This window comes from Schistocerca cancellata, chromosome 2, assembly GCF_023864275.1.
Source record: "Schistocerca cancellata isolate TAMUIC-IGC-003103 chromosome 2, iqSchCanc2.1, whole genome shotgun sequence".
In the NCBI taxonomy this organism is placed as follows: Eukaryota; Metazoa; Arthropoda; class Insecta; order Orthoptera; family Acrididae; genus Schistocerca; species Schistocerca cancellata.
Window position 1 is genome coordinate 886,578,077 of NC_064627.1, and position 14,213 is coordinate 886,592,289.

The following is a 14,213-nucleotide window of genomic DNA, read 5'->3' on the forward strand; positions in this document are numbered from 1 at the left end:
GGTCCCGAGTTCGAGTCTCGGTCGGGCACACAGTTTTAATCTGACAGGAAGTTTCATATCAGCGCACACTCCGCTGCAGAGTGAAAATCTCATTCTGGAAACATCCCCCAGGCTGTGGCTAAGCCATGTCTCCGCAATATCCTTTCTTTCAGGAGTGCTAGTTCTGCAAGGTTCGCAGGAGAACTTCTGTAAAGTTTGGAAGGTGGGAGACGAGGTACTGGCAGAAGTGAAGCTGTGAGTACCGGGCGTGAGTCGTGCTTCGGTAGCTCAGTTGGTAGAGCACTTGCCCGCGGAAGGCAAAGGTCCCGAGTTCGAGTCTCGGTCGGGCACACAGTTTTAATCTGCCAGGAAGTTTCAGATCCTTTGTATGTCTTTTTACTGTCTCAAAAAATTCCAAACTTTGTCTATTGTTTGCACATTTCAATGAGAACCAGGTCTTAATTAAAAGAAGTTTATCAAAATGAATCCGAAGTTTCAGTAAACGTAATTTGAGAAAACAAATTCACTTTTATCTTGTTGAATGTTGCCTTGCAAACAGGAATCGTTGGTGAGTAGAGTTTCTTTTTCCTAGGTTTACGAAAGGTGTTAGATTCTGCACGACATTTTCAGCAGATAATTCAGATGAGATAGTAATGATTGTCATGTCGGATGTCTGATCATCTCAAGAAGATTTGACTATTATAACCGTAAATACTGTAATGAACGGTTCGTGTTACACAAGAACCCCTTTGGAGGGTAGTGGTAGCACTACAGTTCGCTAAACGAATCACCGAATTACTAAACATGATCTGGAAATGTTTGAAAACCATTCTGGTAGCACCTTGTATAGCGTATTCACTTGGCGAAGTGAATCAAAACTTTCCTTAATAGTGAAAGATCCTAGGTCATCTGTAGAAGCAAAGATCCCCGTAGTGTATAGCCACAAAGTTAGTTGTCTGGAACCTGTCGCTTCAGACCATAGTTTAGAGGTCATAATAGAATGTAGTATGATACTCGAGGACCACGTGGAATCAGTACTACACTGAATGGTAGAAAGTGAGACGCTGCTTCACCTCCGCTGGAGGTATGAACATCTCTGAACGGAGACCGTACCGCTGCTGGAAACAATGAGCAGCTGAAATGATACAGTGTCATAGCGCCTATATAGCCCCTTACCTACCACTCTATTAAAATCATCTCGAACACCGGTGCATGACAAGTGATTAAGCATCCAGCTGCTCATAGGCCCACATAAATGTGGTGACTCCGGTGTGCTTGTTGCTGCCATCCGTCCTACCTGTGAAGTCTGTGGTGACGACTTTAGTGTCATTTGAGACTAATTTTTTGTTGTGCCCCGACACTCCTTTTTCCACATAGCACCTACCACTTGACAGTGACCGAAATGTACTCGCTCGGAAGCTTGTGCATATTTAACCACTTGACGCGGCTGAAGTCTCGAGTTAATTGAGATCACGCGTCCGACCATTATGTAACGAACTCGGTAATACCTGGAAAAATCTTCCTAAAAGAATAACACCACTGCACATCGTGAGTGACCTACAATTTGCACTGCAGATATTGCAGAAATGGAAAGTGCTACTGACTTGAGGTTTTCAGAGAATACGATAGTATTCAGTTGCTCGTATTGGTTGCCAATCAACAGATTGTAATAATATTTATAAAGAGTAATTTTGTGCAAACAAACTTTTTTTAAATGGAACGAAGCCTATTGGCATACACAGACGAGAAACAGGATAAATTAGAATATTAGTGGTCGTTATTGCACGATTGTATCGTTAGTCGTTTCCGAGTAAAGTTTTCGCACGACACATGTTTATGCCATTCAGCCTGCGCAGTTACTAGGTACTACGTAGTTATGTTTTCTTACAGTGTGCTTGTATGTTCCTTGAGTCCATTGTAAATTGCTAGCCAGTTAGCGTATGACAGCCATAGCCGCAGGACTACGGTGGACGGCGTGATTTATCAATGCAGAAAAAGCCGACATGCTCATTGTGTATATAGAGTGTAAGAAGAATGAAGTTCGTTCTTGTACGGCATGTGCGGCAATATATCCCAACAGACATCAACCAACTCGTCAATTATTTATCAGCCTATTTAATAAGTAAACAAGTGAAAACATAAGAGGAGGAAATTAATGTTGTTCCTGCTGTTGCAGATGAACTGCACATTAGCTCCCGCACAATCGCCTGAGGGCGTGGCGTGAGTCGATGAAATGCCCCATGCATTCTTCATCGACATAGGTTCCATCCCTATCACATCTCTCTTCATCCAGAGTTGCACAGAAAAGATTATGAGACTCGTGTTAACATTTTTCATGGGGATTAAGATTTGCCAATCATGGTCACATAAACCATCGAAACAAGCACTATTGGTCGTTTGAGGATCGCTGTTGGCTTCGTCTGATGCTAGAAGATGTTCCTCTGCAGCGTCCATGGAGTGTAACGTGTCGTGTGAGATAGTGAACCATCAGCTCATTGGCCCTTATTTAATAGAAGGAATACTGAATACGCACAAGTATGCAGTCTCTTAATATACAATTTTCCACGGATGCTAGAAGATGTTCCTCTGCAGCGTCCATGGAGTGTAACGTGTCGTGTGAGATAGTGAACCATCAGCTCATAGGCCTTTATTTAATAGAAGGAATACTGAATACGCACAAGTATGCAGTCTCTTAATATACAATTTTCCACGGATGCTAGAAGATGTTCCTCTGCAACCTAGGAGGAATCTGTAGTACCAACATAATGGCTGTCCAGGCCGTAGTGCACGAAGTACTACAGGATATATCCACGAATTGTTTCCAGATCGTTGGATTGGACGTAGAGGACCTGTACCTTGCCCGGCTAGCTCCCACGATTTTATATGTGCAGTATTTTTCTTTCTCTCAGTGGGTGAAGCTGAAAGACGCTATCTACATGGACATACCAACTAAACCCGTTGATATGCAATGGCGTGTTACTGGAGCCTGCTGTGATATCTCCGGTGAAATTCTAGCGCATTTGCAGTACTCCTTCCCTATCCGACTGGAAGCGTGCAAGATCGTCGGATACAGCTGCCGACAGTCATTTTGATAACAACCTGTGATGAAAAGTGTCTCGTTACCGGTCAGAATGCACGTAACTGGTGTTTTTACCACAAGTATCGCACTAAAGTCGGTGTGGGAACTTTTCAGAGTAAGATACTTCGTAAACTACTCGCACTATAATCGTGCACCAAACACCCCTTACATTCTAATTTACCCTACTTGAGGTCTGTTCATGTCGAAATTACTTGTTCCAATTTAAAAAGGTTTGGTCTGCACAAAAATACAGTTTCTAAGTATTATTACAGTCTGTTGACTGGCTAAAAGTACGAACCCCTGATTAAGAATACATTCTGTGAAAACTGCTCATTAATACACTCCTGGAAATGGAAAAAAGAACACATTGACACCGGTGTGTCAGACCCACCATACTTGCTCCGGACACTGCGAGAGGGCTGTACAAGCAATGATCACACGCACGGCACAGCGGACACACCAGGAACCGCGGTGTTGGCCGTCGAATGGCGCTAGCTGCGCAGCATTTGTGCACCGCCGCCGTCAGTGTCAGCCAGTTTGCCGTGGCATACGGCTCCATCGCAGTCTTTAACACTGGTAGCATGCCGCGACAGCGTGGACGTGAACCGTATGTGCAGTTGACGGACTTTGAGCGAGGGCGTATAGTGGGCATGCGGGAGGCCGGGTGGACGTACCGCCGAATTGCTCAACACGTGGGGCGTGAGGTCTCCACAGTACATCGATGTTGTCGCCAGTGGTCGGCGGAAGGTGCACGTGCCCGTCGACATGGGACCGGACCGCAGCGACGCATGGATGCACGCCAAGACCGTAGGATCCTACGCAGTGCCGTAGGGGACCGCACCGCTACTTCCCAGCAAATTAGGGACACTGTTGCTCCTGGGGTATCGGCGACGACCATTCGCAACCGTCTCCATGAAGCTGGGCTACGGTCCCGCACACCGTTAGGCCGTCTTCCGCTCACGCCCCAACATCGTGCAGCCCGCCTCCAGTGGTGTCGCGACAGGCGTGAATGGAGGGACGAATGGAGACGTGTCGTCTTCAGCGATGAGAGTCGCTTCTGCCTTGGTGCCAATGATGGTCGTATGCGTGTTTGGCGCCGTGCAGGTGAGCGCCACAATCAGGACTGCATACGACCGAGGCACACAGGGCCAAAACCCGGCATCATGGTGTGGGGAGCGATCTCCTACACTGGCCGTACACCACTGGTGGTCGTCGAGGGGACACTGAATAGTGCACGGTACATCCAAACCGTCATCGAACCCATCGTTCTACCATTCCTAGACCGGCAAGGGAACTTGCTGTTCCAACAGGACAATGCACGTCCGCATGTATCCCGTGCCACCCAACGTGCTCTAGAAGGTGTAAGTCAACTACCCTGGCCAGCAAGATCTCCGGATCTGTCCCCCATTGAGCATGTTTGGACTGGATGAAGCGTCATCTCACGCGGTCTGCACGTCCAGCACGAACGCTGGTCCAACTGAGGCGCCAGGTGGAAATGGCATGGCAAGCCGTTCCACAGGACTACATCCAGCATCTCTACGATCGTCTCCATGGGAGAATAGCAGCCTGCATTGCTGCGAAAGGTGGATATACACTGTACTAGTGCCGACATTGTGCATGCTCTGTTGCCTGTGTCTATGTGCCTGTGGTTCTGTCAGTGTGATCATGTAATGTAACTGACCCCAGGAATGTGTCAATAAAGTTTCCCCTTCCTGGGACAATGAATTCACGGTGTTCTTATTTCAATTTCCAGGAGTGTAGTAATTTCAATTATTGAACTATATGAAGGAAACATAAATTAGTTACAACCTATGGCGAGTACACACTTTTATTCAACATGTAAACGTCATTACAGATATTCAAATTTAGCTTATGACATGTTCGGTATGGCTGCCATCATTGGCGATGATGTGGCGGAGACGAACACCGAAACTTTGCATGACCCGCTGGAGTGCTGGACCATTGATGCTGTCGATGGCCACCTGAATGGCAGTTTTCAGCTGTGTTATTGCCGTACACCTTGTCTTTAATGTAGCGAAAAGGAGTCGTATCTGATCAGATCCGGAGAATATGGCGGCCAATCGAGGCCCGAGCCAATGATCTCTGAGTACCCCAGATCCAGAATGCGGTCCCCAAAGTGCTCCTCCAGTACATCAAGCACTCTCCTCCTTCGATGGGGTCGAGTTCCGTCTTGCATGAACCACTTCCTGTCGAGATCAGAGTCACTTTGGGAAATGAGAATGAAATCATCTTCCAAAACCTTCACGTACCGTTCAGTAGTCACCGTGTCATCAAGGAATATCGCACCGATTATTCCGTGACTGGACATTGCACACCACAGAGTCACCTGTTGAGGGTGAGGAGACTTCTCGATCGCGAAATGCGGATTCTCAGTCCGCAAAATGCGCAAATTTTGTTTACTGACGAACCCATGCAAAGGAATGTGGGCTTCATCGCTAAACGAAACCCTTTGTGCGCATACCAATTCCCGTCATGCCCCGCGGCCAACCATGTAGTTTAAACTTCCTAGCTCAAACCGTTCAGAAGTTACGATGATTTAGTTTCATATTGTTCCATAATTGTCACCCACTACTTAACAATATTTTCCGTGCAAATTTTAGGAGATTCTCCGCTATATAAGTTGAAGTCACCTTTTCGCGTCCGTCTGTATGTGCAGGCTAATTTTAGGAAACACAGTAGGGATTTTGGTCTGGTTTTCACTAGTATGGACACCGAGTTAACTACGAACGTTTTTTGGTATAGTTTATAAATATTTCGTACTAATTGTCATAATTCTGATGAAGTTGTTTAAACTACCATATTGTCACCTACCGAATAGCCGGCACAGCTCGAGAGAGTAACAGTGACTCGAGAATGCAGCGGGAGAACCAGTTGTGCATCTGGTGTTGTGGTCTAGCGGCAGAGAATCAGGAAGGATCGAATACCGGTCGGGTTATTTTTTACAATGTGACCACTATTCTCATCTTAATGACGAGGAGGTTCGCTAGAACGAAACGTGGCTCGGATTCCACGTTACATTGTAATTCCTTTTTTCTCCATAACCAGTTAGGGACACACAAGTCACCTAAGAGACATCCAATTGATTCCAGTCGCTTCACAACTCTATAGCCAAAAACATGCGAATTTGAAACCTTACATTTTCAGTTCCTTACGTAGTTTGAAACCGTACTGCAACATGGGGAGCACCTTTCCATCGTTTATGTAAAGAAAATATTACGGCAGCGCAGCATATACGTCTACATCTACTTGGATACTCTGGAAACCACATAGAAGTGCCTGGCAGAGGGTTCAACGAACCACCTTCACAATTCTATATTATTCAAATCTCGTAAAGCGCGCGGAAAGAATGGACACCTGCATCTTTCCGTACGAGCTCTGGTTTCCCTTATTTTATCTCGGTGATCGTTCCTCCCTATGTAGGTCGGTGTCAACAAAATATTTTCGCATTAGGAGGAGAAAGTGAGTGATTGGAATTTCTTGAGAAGATTCCGTCATAACGAAGAACGACTTTCTTTCAATGATGTTCAGCCCAAATCATGTATCATTTCTGTGAGACTCTCTCCCATACTTCGCGATAATACAAAGCGTGCTGCCTTTCTTTGAACTTTTTCGATACACTCAGTCAGTCCTACCCGGTAAGGATCCCACACCGCGCAGTAGTATTCTAAAAGAGGACGGACAAGCATAGTGTAGGCAGTGTCCTTAGTAGGTCTATCACATTTTCTAAGTGTCCTGCCAATGAAAAGCAGTCTTTGGTTAGCCTTCCCCACAACATTTTCTATGTGTTCCTTCCAATTTAATTTGGTTCAAATTGCTCTGAGCACTATGCGACTTAACTTGTGAGGTCATCAGTCGCCTAGAACTTAGAACTAATTAAACCTAACTAACCTAAGGACATCACACACATCCATGCCAGAGGCTGGATTCGAACCTGCGACAGTAGCGGTCGCCCGGCTCCAGACTGTAGCGCCGAGCAATTTAATTTGTTCGTTATGGTAATTCCTAGGTATTTCGTTGAATTTACGGCTTTTAGATTAGACTGATTTATTGTGCAACCGAAGTTTAACGAGTTCCTTTTAGCACTCACGTGGATGACATCACACTTTTTGTTATTTAGGGTCAACTGTCACTTTTCGCACCATTCAGATATCTTTTCTAAATCGATTTGCCATTTGTTTTGGTCTTCTGCTGACTTTATTGGTCAATAAACGACAGCGTCATCTGCAAACAACCGAAGATGGCTGCTCAGGTTGTCTCCAGAATCGTTTATATAGATAAGGATCAGCAAAGGGCCTATAACACTACCTTGGGGAACGCCAGAAGTGGCTTCTGTTTTACTCGATGACTTTCTGTCAGTTACTACAAACTATGACCTCTCTGACAGGAAATCACAAATCCTGTCACATAACTGAGATGATATTCCATAAGCTCGCTATTTTACTACGAGCTGCTTGTATGGTAAAATGTCAAAAGCGTTCCGGAAATCCAGAAATACGGAATCGATCTGAAATCCCTTATCAATAGCACTCAACACTTCATGTTAATAAAGAGATAGTTGTGTTTCATAGGAGCGATGTTTTCTAAAACCATGTTGACTGTGTGTCAAGAGACCATTTTCTTCGAGGTAATTCATAATCATCGAGCACAATATATGTTCTAAAATCCTGCTCTATATCGACGTTAACGGCATGGCCCTGTAATTTAGTGCATTACTGCTACTACCTTTCTTGAATATTGATGTGACCTATGCAACCTTCCAGTCTTTGGGTACGGATCTTTAGTCGAGCGAACGGTTGTATATGATTGTTAAGTATGGAGCTAATGCAACAGCATACTGCGAAAGTAACCTAACTGGTATACAGTCTGGACCAGAAGACGTGCTTTTATTAAGTGATTTAAGTTGCTTCACTATTCCGAGAATATTTACTTCTACGTTACTCATGTTGGCAGCTGTTCTTGATTCGATTTCTGGAATAGTTACTTCGCCTTCTTTTGTGAAGGCATTTCGAATGGCTGTGTTTAGTAACTCTGCTTTGGAAGCACTATCTTCGATAGTGCCTCCATTGCTATCGTGCAGAGAAGGCATTGATTGTTTCTTGCCTCTAACATACTTTATGACCAGGATCTCTTTGGATTTTCTGCCAGGTTTCAAAACAAAGTTTCGTTGTGGAAACGGTTATAGGCATCTCGCACTGAAATCCGCGCAAAATTTCGAGCTTATGTAAAAGATCGCCAATCTTGGAGATTTTGCGTCTGTTTAAATTTGGCATGTATGTTTCGTTGTTTCTGCAACAGTGTTCTAACCCGTTTTGTGTACCAAGGAGGATCAGCTCCGTCGTTTGTTAATTTATTTGGTATAAATCTTTCAACTGCTGCCGATACTATTTCTTTGAATTTAAGCCACATCTGGTCTACACTTATATTATTAATTTGGAATGAGTGGAGATGGTCTCCCAGGAAGGCGTGAAGTGAATTTGTACCTGCTTTTTTTTTAGGTATATTTTTCGCTTACTTTTCGAGGATTTGGGGATTACAGTATCCAATCTCTCTACGACAACTCTGTGTTCACTAATCCCTGAATCGGTTTTGATGCTCGTTATTAACTCAGGATTATTTGTTGCTACGAGGTCAAGTGTGTTTTCACGAACGTTTACTATTCGCGTGGACTCATGAACTAACTGATCGAAATAATTTTCAGAGAATGCGTTTAGCACAATTTCGGATGATATTTTACACGTACCTCCGTAATTAAACATGTATTTTCGCCAACACATCGAGGGTAAATTAAAGTCACCACCAACTATAATCATATGAGTTGAGTTCGTATTTGAAATCAGACTCAAGTTTTCTTTGAACCTTTTAGCAACTGTGTCATCTGAATTGGGAGGTCGGTAAAAGGATCCAATTATTATTTTATTCCGGTTGCCAACAATGACCTCTACCTATACTAACTCACTGGAAGTATCTACTTCAATTTCAAAAACGTTCAAATGTGTGTGAAATCTTATGGGACTTAACTGCTAAGGTCATCAGTCCCTAAGCTTACACACTACTTAACCTAAATTATCCTAAGGACAAACACACACACCCATGCCCGAGGGATGACTCGAACCTCTGCTGGGACCTACTTCAATTTCGCTACAAGTTGAACTACTTCTGACAGCCAACAGTGTTTAGCCTATACTTTCGGAACACCGTTAGGTTCTTCGCAAATATTTCGGCGGAACTTAGTTCCGGCTTTAGCCAGCTTTCAGTGCCTTTAACGATGTGAGCATCAGTGCTGTCTACTAGTGCTTGGAGCTCTGGTACTTTCCCAACACAGCTACGACAATTTACAACTGTTATACCAATGGTTCCTGTGTATATGTTTTTCCTGTGTTCAACCTGTACCCTTTGTGACTGAAGCCCTACTTGTGTTTTCCCGAGACCCTCTAACATAAAAAACCGCTGAGTCCACGCCACACACACCCTGCTACCCGTGTTGCCGTCTTCTGCATATAGTGAGCACCTGACTTATTCAGCGGAACCAGAAACCCAACCACCCTTTGGTGCAAGTCGAGGAATCTGCAGCCTACACGGTAGCAGAACCGTCTGAGCCTCTGATTCAGACTCTCTACTCGGCTCTGTACCAGAGGTCCTCAATCGGTCCTGTCGACTATGCTGCAAATGGTCAACTCTGCTTTCTTCTTGCAAGCAAGACTGGCAGCCTTTACCTCTTCTGTTAGCCGCTCGAAAATAGAGAGAATCTCTTCTGATCCAAAGTGACACACATCATTCGTACCGACGTGAGCCACCACATGCAGTTGGCTGCACCCTGTACTCTTCATGGAATCCGGGAAGACCCTTTACACATTTGGAATGACACCACCCGGTATGCACACGGAGTGCACATTGGATTTCTTACCCTGCTTGTTAGCCAAGTCCCTCAAATTTCTGGTTTCTTCTTTCCTTGAGTCAAACGTAAATGAGAACACGACATTTTGCTTGGTGGACCCAAAGGTATTATTTGTTTTGTTCTGTTTGAAATAACACGGAGGACTGATAAACGAATCCCCACTGGCGAGAAGGATATTTAAGCATTTAAAGATCTTAAAGATATGGGCACGATATTCTTCAATGGGATTCAGAAATTTCTTGCGGATGAATAGACAAGGTTTCGAAATACTGTTACAGATGAATGGGGGGACGCACTTCGAAACATGACAATTTCAGACTGCCAGTTTCCGCTTCCCTCGTATTAGCAGTCGCAGTTCACACTCTTAATTCACAGCATATACTTACAACAATGGTCAGTGAGTTACTCAACTTTGAAATATCGTAATAAATATGACCACTAACGAAAAGACAACAACCTCATCATCAGGCTGTTATGCGAGACTTACAATTTAACACAATGAAAATATTTTAACCAATAATTTCCCACTAACTGTTTGAGAAGAACTGCACGACGAATACACACGTAAAACCAAGATATAAGTTGTTTTATTTTGTTACCCTTCGAGATATCCGTTAACTATTTCAGCAGATTTGCTACGTTGACATATAGTAGTTCCTCCTGCATCGTAGCAAGTGAATCATCCTCCCACTTCCTGCTTTCCTCGAATCGAGCCTAGATTTGGAAACGATTATTTGCGTGGCACGGCGAAGAAGTGTTCCGTAAAGAGACCACGCCAATGATTCTCCAATGCATCAGAGTACATACTAAGTTTCACAAGAGGAATTCTGTAACAGGAGCTAAACGTTTAAATCATGCGTGTCTTGTCAGATTGTGCCATCTAAATCAGTCAAATAGAAATTGAATCACTCACATAAACTAACATCCATAATTCGCATACAATACTTGCGTTGGTTATGAATATATTATTTCATCACGACGTGCTCCCAACACCACGCGTTGTGACTTCGAACGTCATCTCAATATGGAACACGCAACATTCATGCCTCCTCATATATTTCCTACTGCGCTCTGCTTCCATTGCTTAAGTTATATGAACGTGATTATATGCATTTAGCTAATGTTGTTCTCTGAATATTCTTCGTAAGTCCTAGTCCTAGATACTTAATGCTAACCCTGCGTAGACGGGCCACGTCGCTAATGGCACATAAAACAGCTCTGAAAATAAAACTCATTTGCAGTTGTTAACCGTTAACATTACATTTGACATACAATCACTTAGTTGAAAGTTCTTTTCAGTACCTGGGGCCGATGTTAAATATACATGGTGTCGAATAAAGTTACCTGCTTCATTTCGCTTCTCTCCCTACGCTGCCCATTCCACCCTTCATCTCTTTTTCTGATTGTCGTATTCGGGGATACGACAAGAACAACCATTCAAAGCAGATAAGTCTAGGAAATATGGGTTCCAAGATGCTTTCCGTAAGAGCTATTAACAAATTCTCATCTTCGATAGTTTGAAACAAATCTCTTTTACTGCAAGCTCTTTGCCTTTCATAGCCGGCCGCGCTGGTCTAGCGGTTCTATGCGCTCATTCCGGAACCACGCGTTTGCTACGGTCGCAGGTTCGAATCCTGCCTCGGGCATGGATGTGTGTGATGTCCTTAGGTTTAAGTAGTTCTAAGTTCTAGGGGACTGATGACCACAGATGTTAAGTCCCATAGTGCTCAGAGCCATTTGAACCATTTTTTTGCCTTTCATATTTTGGCAGGAGGTAGTACGGACCAAAACAAGAAGAAATGGTCTTAAACATGAGCTCTATAGAGCTATGAACATCTGTCTAGTAGACGAGTTGTGTTTTAAATTAGCGAAGATGAAGAAGAGCTTCGATTCTGGTGTCACATAAAGTGAGAGGTACGATGGGTTTCCATTCTCTGTATACGTATGCGCCGCCCCTAAATATGATGGGCATCTAATATCTGTTCTTTTTACGGATGACAAGCAATTGTGAAAGACGTGGAGCGTACGTAAGTAAAAGGTTGGTCAGTGTCATCAGCACGTAGGTGGCACAGACCAGAGTGTGACTTAGTTGCAACAAAATCGAATGCATATTTTGTGACACGAAACGCTTGAAAAAGCGAAATTTCTTTGTCTTAAGGATAGTCGGATCGTCAACTAAATTAAAACTTTACATTATAAGGACTGCACGTCGATTGAAGCTTTTCTTAGAGATAACACGCTAAAGATCTTGTGCGTAAGCTGAATGCTGCCACCCCCGCTATAACAATGATCTCCACTCTCTGACACGGAACCACGGAGTTTTGTTTACTTTGCTTACATTTACTCCATTATTTTATTTGGTGCTTTATTTTTGGGGTAACTCTGTGCGCTTGTGCGCTCGCTAATAACGTTTTTAGTCTTGAAAAGGATGGTCAGACTGAAACGTCCCCTTTGAACAATTTATACACGAGACTGTGCTTAAACTGACACAATATTTTTAGCGCAACGCAATCTGACTATCAAAGATCCCTGCAAAAGAATGGCCCTGACTAACATTAACCTATACGTTTCACGAATCACTTACCTCACCAAAAATCTTCCTTACTCGAACTACTGCAATACAGCGAGCGCCACTATTGCCAGCTAAATAAAAGATTCAAACTACAGAAGGCACTAACTACTGATAGGGATAGTTAGCAAATGAAAGATATTAATACAGAACAAACAATGTATTTACCTTAATAATCATAATATATATAGCAGTTCAATTTCATATGAAACGTCCCCTTTGAACAATTTATACACGAGACTGTGCTTAAACTGACACAATATTTTTAGCGCAACGCAATCTGACTATCAAAGATCCCTGCAAAAGAATGGCCCTGACTAACATTAACCTACACGTTTCACAAATCACTTACCTCACCAAAAATCTTCCTTACTCGAACTACTGCAATACAGCGAGCGCCACTATTGCCAGCTAAATAAAAGATTCAAACTACAGAAGGCACTAACTACTGATAGGGATAGTTAGCAAATGAAAGATATTAATAGAGAACAAACAATGTATTTACCTTAATAATCATAATATATATAGCAGTCCAATTTCAAAACTTCCGCCATCTCTCTCCCCACATCCACCACTGCTGGCGGCTCACGTCCAACTGCCCAACGCTACGCACTGTTCACATCCAGCTGCCGCTGCCCAACACTACAATGGCAGACAACAATGCAAACTAGCCACAGACTGCACACAGCACAGCCAGTGATTTTCATACAGAGCTCTACGTGGCATTACCAATATAAAAATCTAAACAGCCTACTTACATATAAAGAAAACATAAACAGCCTACTTACAAGACGAATTTGCGCTGTGAGTTCGAAAATTTCGAGTAGGTCTTCTTGTACACATATTTTATAAGAGGTTTTCTTATTGACAATGCAGAGTCATTCAGAAGGAGAATAGTATCTTCTTAATTAACACTACAAAAGGAAAAATTACCCGCTTGTACAACACCTCCTTTATAAACATTGTACAGAGGGGAATGTACTTTTCTTCAGGTTGGATTTCCAATATACTTAAAGCGGAAATGGAAAAAAAAGAGATTATCTATTAGTACTCAAATCCACGCTGAAATATTTCCTTTGACCCTTCCTATTCTGCAAAGGAATTCCTTAGAGCACTTGAGAAATTCCTATGTAATTCGTATTCATTCATATAGTCTTTCTCGTGCTTTATTGATTATTTAATGCTTACGTTTTTTAATGTTGAAATAAACTATGTAATAAGTCGTGCCATGATGAAACAGTTGTTGATCGCACAGTCCCATGGAATCTGATAAATAAATTAAATCATCAGTGTAGGACGCTGAAACATCATAGGGGTCTTCATTAATCGTTGCGCTCTTGGAATATGATGAAAAAATAGTAGTTCCACTTTCTGGCACCAGGCAAAAGTATGGCGCTTTAAGCAGTTAGAATGTGTTGTGGATGCACGAATAGGGTAGGAACGATGAAACAAATGAAAATGGTAGTTTGACACATTTATAAGGATATTGTCACAAGTTACAACATGTGTTCAATATGGTCTCACGCTGCATAGTTAAGGCGGCGTGGTCAACGGTTGCTCGCAGCATATGCAATGTAATCAGAACTATGTGTGATCATATGCTATCCATCAGATCCGAAAGAGTCCGGTTACATGCCTGACTGAAACGATCTTCCAGATATCCCTACAAC

At 43.1% G+C, this 14,213-nt stretch overlaps 1 non-coding gene across 1 annotated transcript; it reads left to right on the plus strand.

The window, feature by feature from the left end:
- Positions 1-255: 255 nt before the first annotated feature.
- Positions 256-330, plus strand: Trnap-cgg (transfer RNA proline (anticodon CGG)). Its single transcript has one exon. It is a non-coding gene; the product is annotated as a tRNA-Pro (tRNA).
- The last annotated feature ends 13,883 nt before the right edge of the window (positions 331-14,213 follow it).